At 37.8% G+C, this 12,114-nt stretch overlaps 1 protein-coding gene across 4 annotated transcripts in view; it reads right to left on the bottom strand.

Moving 5' to 3' along the window:
- slc29a1a (solute carrier family 29 member 1a) overlaps window positions 1-12,114 on the bottom strand; it is a 196,284-nt gene that overhangs the window by 93,663 nt on the left and 90,507 nt on the right. For 2 of the 4 annotated variants that reach the window (XM_039738832.1, XM_039738833.1), the window contains one exon: window positions 11,528-11,672. The exons of the other annotated variants lie outside the window; for them this stretch is intronic. The gene's annotated coding sequence lies outside the window, so the exon portion shown is untranslated. The remainder of the gene's footprint in view (window positions 1-11,527; window positions 11,673-12,114) is intronic. 4 annotated transcript variants of the gene reach the window in all.

Here is a 12,114-nt window from a genome sequence, read left to right as displayed (position 1 = left end):
AATTCAACCCAATATCAACAAATTCTTCAGGATAATGTTCAAGCATCAGTCACAAAGTTGAAGTTATGCAGGGGTTGGATATTCCAACAAGAAAATGACCCAAAACACAGTTCGAAATCTACAAAGGAATTCATGCAGATGGAGAAGTACAATGTTCTGGAATGGCCATCACAGTCCCTTGACTTGAATATCATGGAAAATTTATGGCACGATTTGAAGCAGGCTGTCCATGCTTGGCAGCCATCAAATTTAACTGAACTGGAGAGATTTTGTATGGAAGAATGGTCAGAAATACCTCCATCCAGAATCCAGACACTCATCAAAGGCTATAGGAGGCGTCTAGAGGCTGTTATATGTGCAAAAGGAGGCTCAACTAAGTACTGATGTCATATCTCTGTTGGGGTGCCCAAATTTATGCACCTGTCTAATTTTGTTATGATGCATATTGCATATTTTCTGTTAATCCAATAAACTTAATGTCATGCTGAAATACTACTGTTTCCATAAGGCATGTCAGATATTAAAAGGAAGTTCAGCCAATGATAAACAAAAATCCAAAGAATTAAGAGGGGTTCCCAAACTTTTTCAAGTGACTGTAACTATTACACACATACACTTTTTAAACCCCTAAACATCACTCCGATATACGTTTTTACCCTTTAGAGTATAACTTTTAGTGCTTGTACTTTAGTTTGTGCAAGGGGGCCACCTTATTAACTTTTAGCAGTACGACCTCTCCTAGGAGTTGTAAGTTAACCTTGTAAGACAGATGGCTGACATCATAGGACCTCAACTCTTAATTACAGTAACAGTAAGTCAAATGAAAAGTGCTGACAGATTATTCTGTGGTGTTCACCTTCAGAGCCTTACCCTTTAAAAGAGCTGTCTTAAAGGATTCAAACAGGAAGCCACGTGCTGTTGTTTGACATCAGGTGTGTGTCGGGACTCCATTCATCTAGCCATCAGTAATATTCTGTGCAGGCTGCAAATTATTTATTCATATAAAAAGACTTAATGCCAAAACAGTGTTGTCATCTTCCAGGTAGAGGGCAATGAAGGCATTCAATCATTCAATCTTTTTTTAGAGTACCGTGCAGAAGAAAATAAGAGGTTAACTGGAAATCCTGTTTTGTCTTCTCATCTCATTGACTACAAAGGGCAATGCTTATCTGTATTTAAAGAAAGACTCCAAAGATCCAAACAGGGCAAATGTCAACCAAATCTATAATGAGAGCTAAGCTTATAAATAAATGGCTTCACACAACAACAGCACTAAAAATATAGCAGAAGACATTGCAGGAGATTCCACCATGATCCCTGGAGTGCTGGTCCAATTAGCTGTTTTTTTATAAGTTTAAAAGAAATTCCCACAAATACAGCCAAGTTCATCCAATAAAAAACATTAAAATTGATCCTAAAACATGTAATATTCAACTTTTTACTGAACCTGCTTAAATCAAGCGTGCTGTCATAGAGGTTGGGGTCCTGTTCAGGCTGTACTGTGTACAAGGTGGGCACCGGCCCTGGAAAGGGACAACAGTCAATTGTAAAGCAGAATCACATAAATACACACACTTATTCACATGGTTTTAAGCCCTATCTGTCATGTGGGCTTGCTCAACCAATATGCCCACCTGTCCATTGATTAAGCACCCATTTCCATTGCTCTCACACACACTCTGTCCTGGCCTCTCCTTCTTCCTCCCATGAGCACTTGTTGAGTTTGTCTACCAGTTTCCGCACTTACTGAGATACTCACTGCCTGGCAGTGATTTCCATTGCTATTTTCACATGACGTGGGACTGATGGGGCATTCTAGATTCCAGTGAAGAAATTGATGTGAAGTGCTTGTGCCCTGTGGGACAATTCGAAGCCAATTGTGAAGCAATTACATCTCATTTAATAATACAAAACAAAAAATAATAACTAGGACAGTCATAAATAACATTTTTGTGGCTACACTGTATTAGAACTCTAAATGAAGTATTAGCATGGTGTAATAATTACACGACCTTTCTAACTATACAAAACTGAATAACTACAATACGCTTTCTTGAGACAGAGGCCCAAAGCCTTATGGTGGAAATGTTGTCCTCAAAAATCAATTATTGAATTCTAAATACCACACAATATCACTTTACTCAGTTTTACTGGGCCTAAATACTCTTAACACCCTGGCAAAGTTTTCACTATGAAGCTTTTCCCTAAACCTCTACAGTATGCATTTTCTGCAACCTAGGTCAGTAGGACCCTTTCATTTTTAAGCACTTCTGCTGTCCACTTGTTTGTTCTTTCCGGTTGGAGGTTGCTATGTTTTGTTTTACCCTTCTTTTATTTTACTGGATACCATTCATTTTATAATTGAACTTCTTTTGAAATCTTTTTTGCTGTGTAACATCACTGCTAAGTTCCATTTGGTTTAAGGGTGGAAGGAATAGCTGACACTTTTACACCAGGGCCCCCATTTCTGTAATCTCATTCACATGGAGCTATCCTCAGCCAGCATTAACAATGCCAATCTCAGCACTTTGTACATTTGTCAGCTTAATTCCACAAATAGGACCTGCAAATAACATACATATAAATACCTGGGTTTAAACTTATAAAATCTCTCACTCTTTCTCTTTTCTTTTTATCCCTGTTGCTCAGTCTTCACATTCCAGGACTAGAGATTAATTAGGGTAGCTGTACAGGCTGATGTGTGATTTTGGTGATCTCAGCATTTGATTTTGACCTTTGCATATTTTTGTGTTGGGTAGGGTTGACATGGTGGGCCCTAAGCTTAACAGAGGGGTTTAAATCCCATGTCAGGTAATGGCTTGTTGAAGTTTAGGCACTTTCTCAACATCTCTACAGGTTTTTCTCCTCCCACACCCTATAAGACATATATGTTAGGTTAACTGGTAACTCTAAATTGCACCTTTGAGTTGGCCCTGCTGCTGAATGGCAATCCATTGAGAGTTAGGTCCTTTCTATCACCCAGTCCTACTGTGATAAACTCTGGTCCACTAGAATGCTGAATGGAAATTAAACTAGACTTGAGCAATCTATAATATCAGTTACTTTGGGTAGTGTGCCAATACTTTCTTCCCTGATATTATTTGTGTATTTGTTGTTGTTTAAAATATAGAGACAATTTATCACAAAAAAACATGATGGATTTTCCAACAGCACATGAAATTTGTCAACTGAAAAATCGCAATTGCAGACCGGCTGTATTTAACACATGTTTTTGCAAGCTTTTATGCAGGCAAGTGCAAGGTTAGATGGAGGTGCATACGTCACTGACCCGTGCAATGGTGTTATATGACATAACATTCTGAAACCTGCTTAACCCAATTCAGGGGATGCTGGGTCTATCCTGGAAACACAGGGTACAAAGCAAAAGCAAAAAAAAAAAAACAAAACATGGGGGCCAGTAACCCTTTAAAAACCAGCAACTCCCAATGTGTAGACTGTCTCTGATAACAGAGGTAAGCGACACAGGAGCATCACAAGGAACAGACTCCTCTCCTTTTCGCCTCACCCTGTACTCCTCAGACTATGAATATAACACTAAGTCATGTCACTTGCAGACATTCTCTGATGATTCTGCACTAAGGCCATGTATAAATAAGGGGGGGGTGAGACAAAGCATAGGAGTCAGGTGAAGAAGTTTGTTTCTTCTCTGCGTCTTAACGTCAGCATCACCACTCTGCACTTTGAACCCCTGGAAGTAGTCACGAAAACAAAACTGAGTGCCATTATGAACAATGCTTCACATCCCCTCTCTGACACAGTAACACTGAGGACTTTCACCCAACAGATCATTCAGCAGAAGTGTGTCAAGAAAGGCAACTGGGGGCCTTTATACCAACAGCAATAGGCCTGTATAATACCTCACAGTGATTGTAACTGCCAAGTCAGAAGTTTCCTTACTTTTTAGTTTTCTTTCTTTTTAGTCATTTTGGAGTGTACTTGAGAATGATTTATTTGGCATCATATAAAAATATCTACATATTACCCATCAATCCGTCTATCTACCCAACTAAAACTTGTGGAGTGTTTCTTTGAAACAAAGACTTATCCATCCAGTGATCCCACTTTTCCCCAGTGGGTGAATGGACTGACAATGAAATAAACAACTTGCTGTCAGTAAGGAGCCCGGTGGACTTGTCTCTGCCATCAGCTACAGGAAAGCAACTCTACAGAACCTGCATAAAAGTTACAAATCAAGGTCCGTTGAAGATGATCCCAGATACGTTTTGGAAAAAAAAAAAATTACAGTTTCTGACAGAATAAAGCCAGCATGGAGGTCACCGTACAAGCCATTACAGCATGGGGTATGGAGGAATATTTCGGACAAAATGAAATAAATAAATAAATGCGTAAATAAATAAAAGTACTGTGAAATGTGAGCATAAATAAATAAATGTGTCATGAAATGACAGCCTTAATAAATAAATATGTCATGAAATGAGAGCATAAATAAATAAATGTGTCACGAAATATGTTTTTCGTTGCTTATTTATTTATTTCATTTTGTCCGTAACATTCCTGCAAACCGTCATGAAATACGACTTGAAATAAAACTGTCACTTTCTCTCGTCAAAGTTGAGAGGGTGGGCTCTAACACGCCCTCTAGTTACTGATTGGTGAATCGATAGCACAAGAATTAATTAGAGAAATGTTTACTACTGCCGATGAAATGGATTCTGCCGAAGATATTACGTATTTCAGAGAGAGAATTGAAGATTTATCGGAAGAAATTACAATGTTGGCGGCCCTTTTAGACTCCGATATAGATGAAACTGTTTTTGAAATTATCGAAGAACAGGTGGAACAGACTCTACTACACTCCAGTTCAGGTGATGCAGTACCCTGCTCTGGACGTCCATCCTTTGACATTCCAGCTGAGTCAATAGAACACCTTCTGTTATGCGGTTTAAAAGTACGACATATTGCAGATCTATATGGTGTATCGGAGAAGACAATCACAAGGCGAATGAGCCAGTTTGATATCTGATGCTGCAACGGCTGTATTAGTTTAGGTACTTTGACATGGAATGCCCAAAGCAGCTCCGCCTAATATTTTGAACTGAACAACTTTACCACTGATCAGAGCTGTACAGTTGTTTGAAAAAGTAGCTGCGAATATGCAACTGACTTTCTACTCGTAAAACAAGGGTCAAATACTCAGTTCTAAAAGGGCCGCCAACATTGTAATTTCTTCCGATAAATCTTCAATTCTCTCTCTGAAATACGTAATATCTTCGGCAGAATCCATTTAATCGGCAGTAGTAAGCATTTTTCTAATTAATTCTTGTGCTATCGATTCACCAATCAGTAACTAGAGGGCGTGTTAGAGCCCACCCTCTCAACTTTGACGAGTGAAAGTGACAGTTTTATTTCAAGCCGTATTTCATGACGGTTTGCAGGAATGTTACGGACAAAATGAAATAAATAAATAAGCAATGAAAAACATATTTCGTGACACATTTATTTATTTATATAATGTGGACTGTGCCAACTTTATTATTGGTCAAGTCAAGATGACAGTATGGAAAACCTGCAAAAATAAGATTAGTGGATTTGGATGTCAAGATTCAGTTATGCTTTTTAAATGATATGGGAAAGCAGAATATTAGTGGATTTCAATTTTTTATAAGGCTACAAAGAATGTCAAAAAATTTAGGAAGATACAGTTTGGGAATAATGTGTTATGTGTATGTGCTGATGACAAGCTGGAGTTTGTGCTCTGAAAACTCACCTTCATAGACCCCCAATCCCATCTCCAAACCACCTGCAACTCTCCCTTTTCACTTCTTCAGGTTGCTCTTGGTTTCATGTAATGGGATTGTAGTTTCAATATGAATAATGGTTATTTTCGTGGATTTCATATTTCTTGTAAAACGGGATTTTTTTTTTTTACTGTATTTTGATGACGTGATGTATAAAATTGTGATGTTGTTAACCCAATGTATGTATGTATGTATCTATCCATCAGTGGTTTTGGGAGTTTCTTATGTTATTTTTCAACTCTAAAAGCGAGCCTGGATTTCCCACCCGCTTCAATACTATTTAGGCATATTAGGAATATACCACAACTTCACATAACAAAGCTCTGTACAGTCACTCAAATACCATAAGTAACGTTATTGTATGGACAAGGCGTTACGCACAAATTCAAAATCAATACCAGACAAAAATACTACTGAAAGCGCTGCACTATATTTAAAAAAAAAAGTTCAGACAAAAACACTGCTGAAAGCGCTGCACTATATTTAAAAAAAGTTCTTGCTTAACTGAAGATGCAGATCTGGTTGTTTCCTGTCTTAACTCCGAATAGATACTCGGCCGTTTTAAGTAAGACTACCGCTTCTTTCACAACTTAAATGAACGCATGCTAACCAGCTTGCGCGTTGATGTAGGCGTGAACTGTGCAATCACGAGATACCTAATTGGTTAGATTTTGTGTCAATTTCGAATAGACGTTATATGATTGGTGACTAAGTGTAGCCGACCGCTGTACCTCGCGCGGGAGTACACTTCCAACAATGAGCCCAGTGTGACGTCAGCATACAGTAAGGGAATTAGAAGTTAGTCGCGTCCAAATTATGGGACGGGTAAATATATTTAAAAATTAACCCTGTACACCTACGTTGTTTACTGTTTTATGGGACTGCCCCATGACAATACATGTTGTTTGGTCACATCACTAATGTGGGATAATTCGTTTAATGTTTGCATGTTTTCTAACATTACTTATTTGTAAAGTGCCGTTTGAGACATGAAGAATCCTGAGGTTTCAAGGTTGTCTTTGTAACACTTTCAGGTCACTGAGCCGGAGAGTGGCGAAGTGCTGCGTGGTATTAAGTTTGAACTTGTCCGCTGGTCAGGATAACGAGGATTACTGAATTTTTGACGAAGCGCAGTTCACGTATCATTTCTCACGTTGCGCACCAGAGCGGAGGTTGAACCGCTTAACATTATTGCAGGTCAACATGGTGTGCAGCAGGTCTTGTGATGTGGAGAACATTGTATGTGTAGTTGAAATGAAGCATTTTGTAGGGCCCCACATCAAAATATGCTTATAAATAATATGAAACAATACCATAACGACATTAACTGAATTCCATTCCCCCCAACTCGACTATTCTGTTAAATTGTGGTTAAGTGAGCAGTCTGTTTGAAAAAGCAGGTGCAGGCTGCTTTCATGTGAAGAAACGCTGCCATTTAACATCAAAGGAAAGCGCTAATACACAAGGCTAGGTTTCTTTATCATGTAAACATAATAAAAGTAAGTATATCCAAGAATATACAGTTGAGGGCAAAAGATTACGTATCACTTGGCTTAAAGACTTTGAAACTCAATGTTTCACAACTCCACACATGTCACATTACCATTCCTTTCTCAATGTTAAGTCAATTAAGATATCTACTTTATTTCTATAACTGGTGATTTCAAAATAATGATAGGTCAAGTCATTTTCTAACTCAATCCAGACCCGGGTTGCAGGGGAGGTGGTGCTGGAGCCAATCCCGGCCTGCATAGGGCACAAGGCAGGAACAAATCCCGACAGGGGCTAATTTTAGCATCACCAATTCACCCAATGTGCATGTCGTTGGATTGTGGGAGGAAACTGGAGCACCAGGAGGAAACCTATGGTGACACGAGGAGAACATGCACTCACTGGGATCAGCAGTTTTACACTTCTCTGTGCCATCCCAAAATAATAACTGATAGATTTTTTTCACCAAAATAATAAGTAACAGATTTTATTCAGGCTTTTATTTACTATATCAGATTTTCAGTGAGTCATAAGTTTACATAGCATGCAGTTTGTCAGTGTTTGGTGGCATTTAGTATAGGTGGATATCAATTTTTGGCCTCAACTGTATTTATCAGATATGAACATTTTTTTTAATGTTTCATTTTGCATTTTACTAAAATTTAAGTGCCATTGTTGTCACCAACAAGCACATTTTGTAAAAATGTGTGTTGTTTTTGGTTTAAAAGTTCAGGTGGCACAGGGTAGAATTTCAAAGCAGATACAGAGCTAAACAAAAAGGCAAAAGTCAATTGAACATTTAAAAATGTATAATGCTGCTTACCAAGAATTAAAGTCACATGATAACATAAATGCACCACTGGTAGGTAACCCTTAGGAAAGTATCTGACAGATTTAAATGTAATTATAAGCTGGACAGCTAACATGCACACATGTTACACAACATAACAACAACACTAATAAATGAGGCAGTAAGACGTGCTATATGGATCCATATTACAAAAGAAAGTACAAAGGAGTATAACGGTAAACCAAACGATATTCTCATTGCAGCATTCAATGGTTTCTTTTAAGCTCAACAGGCAGGTACTTTCAGAGAATTAAGTTATTACACAAGTACACCATGGAACTGTGCTGGTTCTAAATTAGCCAAAAAACAAATGCAAATATTTGCATTAACACCACAAAATCTTAATTCCTGAGGTTAATGGTAAACCCTACCTTATGCTGAATCTTTATTGCTGTCCTTTGACTTCATAGCGTAACTTGCAAAGTAAGCCATAATGACAAAAATAAATGTACAACCCTTGCGCTAATTATTTTGTAAAGTACATAGCAATCGTTCTCAATAAAATAGAAAGAGAGGAACTAGAGAGGTTGGCCGCGTGCACATTATAGCACATACAGCACATTACCGTACCCACCAAACGACTAACAACCTCGAGACCGAAATTAGGACCCGAACGGAGCCGTGCAATGGGTGCCACCTCAGCACCGCGCTAGTTTGAATGGCACAGTGTGAGGGTTTTACAGTGGGTGGAGAGCCAAAAAGAGGTATTGTATAAAACAGTGATGGAATAGAAAAACAATCAGACGTCATTTTCATCTTATGGTAGCACAGTGGATAGGACCACTGGACAGTTATAGCATTCTGGACTTGAATCCTGTGGTCAGTCATTGTTCATGTGGTGATTTTACAATCTGCCATATTTTGGTTGGGTTCTCTTTCACATTACGTTTTTCAAGATGGTGGAAACAGTGCTACTTTAAAAAATACATTTTAACACACCTTCACTTCTGATACCAGCCTATTACTTTTTAACACTAGAATTACCATAGCCTACGAAAAAACTCATAAATCCAGCCCACCTTAAAATCCCTTTGCACCTCTCTGTCAGCGTCTTTTGTCTTGTGAATGTGTCGATAAGCCCAAGCAGCAAGCAGCCTGCTACACTACCCCCCACCCCACCGCCGCAGAACGGGTAAGAAGTTCTCCCAGTTAAAGCCTTGATTATCTGGGAGTGAGCTACCTAGAATTGTATAGAGTAAATAATTTCATGTGTGTTCTGTGACTACAACAATCTATGTAAACACATTGTTAAAACAGAAAAGTTTTTCATGTTTTAGTAATAAATGAGAAAATGTAGACATGAACTTCACACATTATACAAACAACACTTAATTGTTGTTTATGTCACAGGGGAACATGTCTGTTTCCCAAAAATAATGTACATTTGACAGCTCAATATTACACTGGTAACACAGATAATTACTCAGTTGTCAACATAGTTGTTCCTAACATTCTTTTCATTCCTCATTTAATTAACTTTTAAAAGTTTTTAGTTTTCATGTGCAAACTGCCTTGACCCTCTCTTGACTCTTTTGAATTATTCCACACCCACAACATAGGAGTGCAAGAAACTTTCTGTATCGTCCAAATGATGCCACAATATGTGGAGGATAATCATCACTAGAATGAATGTAATGTAAAAAATATTTCAGAGTTTAAGGGATTGACGTCTTTGACCCCCTTACTCCTGGAAAATTTAGGAATTCCACCCTGAAGAATGTATCTGGATATGTGAAGAATCTGCATTGTCTTATGCAGCATTTTTACATAGTGTTTTATAGCTAATAATGTGTGTATTGTGCTCTTTTACAGCTAATCTCAATAATTTTCTTCCAACTCAAAGTCAATGCATTTAACGCAGTGCCAAACTAGGGCATCACGGTGGCACAGTGGATAGTGTGGGTTTCTCACCACACTAAGGACTCGGGTTTGATTCCTAGCCTATCCAATGTGGTTCTGGAGACTGCATGTTCTCTACATGTTTCCATGTGTTTTCTGACAGTATTTGGATTTTTCTCTGACATTCCCTGAAACCATGCAGTTTGGTTTAATTTGTGATTACAATCTGATCAGTTACTGAATGAGTGTAAATGTATGTGTGAGTTCTGTGAAGTTTGCCATATCACCCAAATGATGCGTCAATGTTATATATGTCTGGAGTGAGCACAGTCATTCCTGGAGGGCCGTAGTGGCAGCAGGTTTTGTTAAAACCCCATTGCTTAATTAGAAAACAATCCTCGCCAATAATTTAATTTCATGGCTTGTTAGTGCTTTAACTCGGCCATATCAGGTCATTCTCATATCCTAGATTTTTTTTTTCCTTTCCAGGATATTATCCAAATGATTTGAAGCCTAAAACGGACGAGTAATTCTCAGTCCTTCACTTTTTTTTCTTCACTTTCCTCCCAAGTATTTAATTAAACCAAAAAGTGCACGATAATTACACACAGATGTAAACATAAACAAGCTAAATGGAGAAATGCTTCTTTTTACATAAATTGTTTATATGAAAATGTGCTATATAAATAAACGTTGTTGTTTTTGTCATTTGCATCTTATTGCTAATAAGGAGCAATTAAAAAATGAGAATAAACCTGTTTAAGACTAAAATAAACAATTAGGGTTCAAAATCTTAATGAGCAAGACAACTAAAATGAAGCAGAAATGTTACTTCAGCAATAAGTGCTTTTTATTAAGTAATTGGGTTGGAACAAAAACCTACGGCCCTCCAGGAACGACTTTGCCAACCCCTGCTATATGTGGAGTATAACCATCACTAAAATGAGGGTAAAGTACAAACATATTTCATAGTTTAAGGGACTGACCCCTTACTCCTCAAAAGTTTACCAATTCCACTTTGAGACAATGTATTTGGATAACTTACACTATTTTATTTAGCACCTTTACATTAGCACATTATTATTTTACAGCTACTCTACTGTACACCAGCACATCAGTCTGCACACTTACAGTCCCACTAGGAGTTTGCATATAGCTATGAATTGCCAAGCTTTGGGAATTCAATTACTTAGCCACTAGGGGGCGACACTATTTAAACCTCAAAAACACAGTGGAAACTCCTTGTGGTGTTTGCTCCTGCTAAACACTGGACCTACCAAATATGATGCACCAATTCTTACAACTGTAACACTGTAAAATGTAATAATAAGTAGGCTTCAGAATGTTATGTTATATAAAACGAATAAACTATGAAAGTCATCCCTCCATTTTTAGTAAATAACAGGAAACAGACTACAATGTAAACTCTTACCAACTTGCTGACAACTTTAGAAATGATCTCATTTATTTGTTAGACCTTAGACAATAAAAGAAAAATTCAACTGTTCAAAGGCAAAAAGCAAAGTCACTCCTAAGTGAAGAAAGCATGAATGTCTTACACACTGACCTCTTATTAAAGAATTAAGTAATCCCGTCGTCTTTTCAATTATGGACCTTGAATACCAGTCACAAGACCAGCTTGTGATTAACGTTCCAGGAGTGATTCTCCGCTAAATGGGTCAGATCAGGCAGCGGTTGAATGCTTGGGGTACCTGTGAACATAGGGTTCAGCCTTTATATTTCTTTTATTGAATAAGATTGTTCTTTTTTCTTGAAGCAAATGTTTCATAAAGATAAAGACACATTTTAAAAGACTAGTGCATAAACACATACACACACAGCTGTCATATAAAGCACAAAATGTTCAGCTAATCTGATTTTCTCTTTGGTTAATCTCACACAAACTCTTTTCTAAATACTAAATGTTGGCAACACGTTCTTCATAAACCCAATGCAGAAACATTTACTAATTTCATACCATATGACACAAAAGAAGGACTTCTGCTTTGGTGTCTAAATGTATTCTTAATGGCCTCTGTCAATATGAAGTGTTTCCATTGTTGTATGTGTCATAGAGCGTCGTAAATTCCCTGCAGGAAATTCAAAGATCACCACACATTCCAAACGCCTCCATATTTCCAAGTAACTACGGAT

Source organism: Polypterus senegalus, chromosome 16, assembly GCF_016835505.1.
Source record: "Polypterus senegalus isolate Bchr_013 chromosome 16, ASM1683550v1, whole genome shotgun sequence".
NCBI classification, from domain to species: Eukaryota; Metazoa; Chordata; class Cladistia; order Polypteriformes; family Polypteridae; genus Polypterus; species Polypterus senegalus.
The sequence above is the reverse complement of the archived record's forward strand: the minus strand, read 5'-3'. Positions and strand labels throughout refer to the sequence as shown.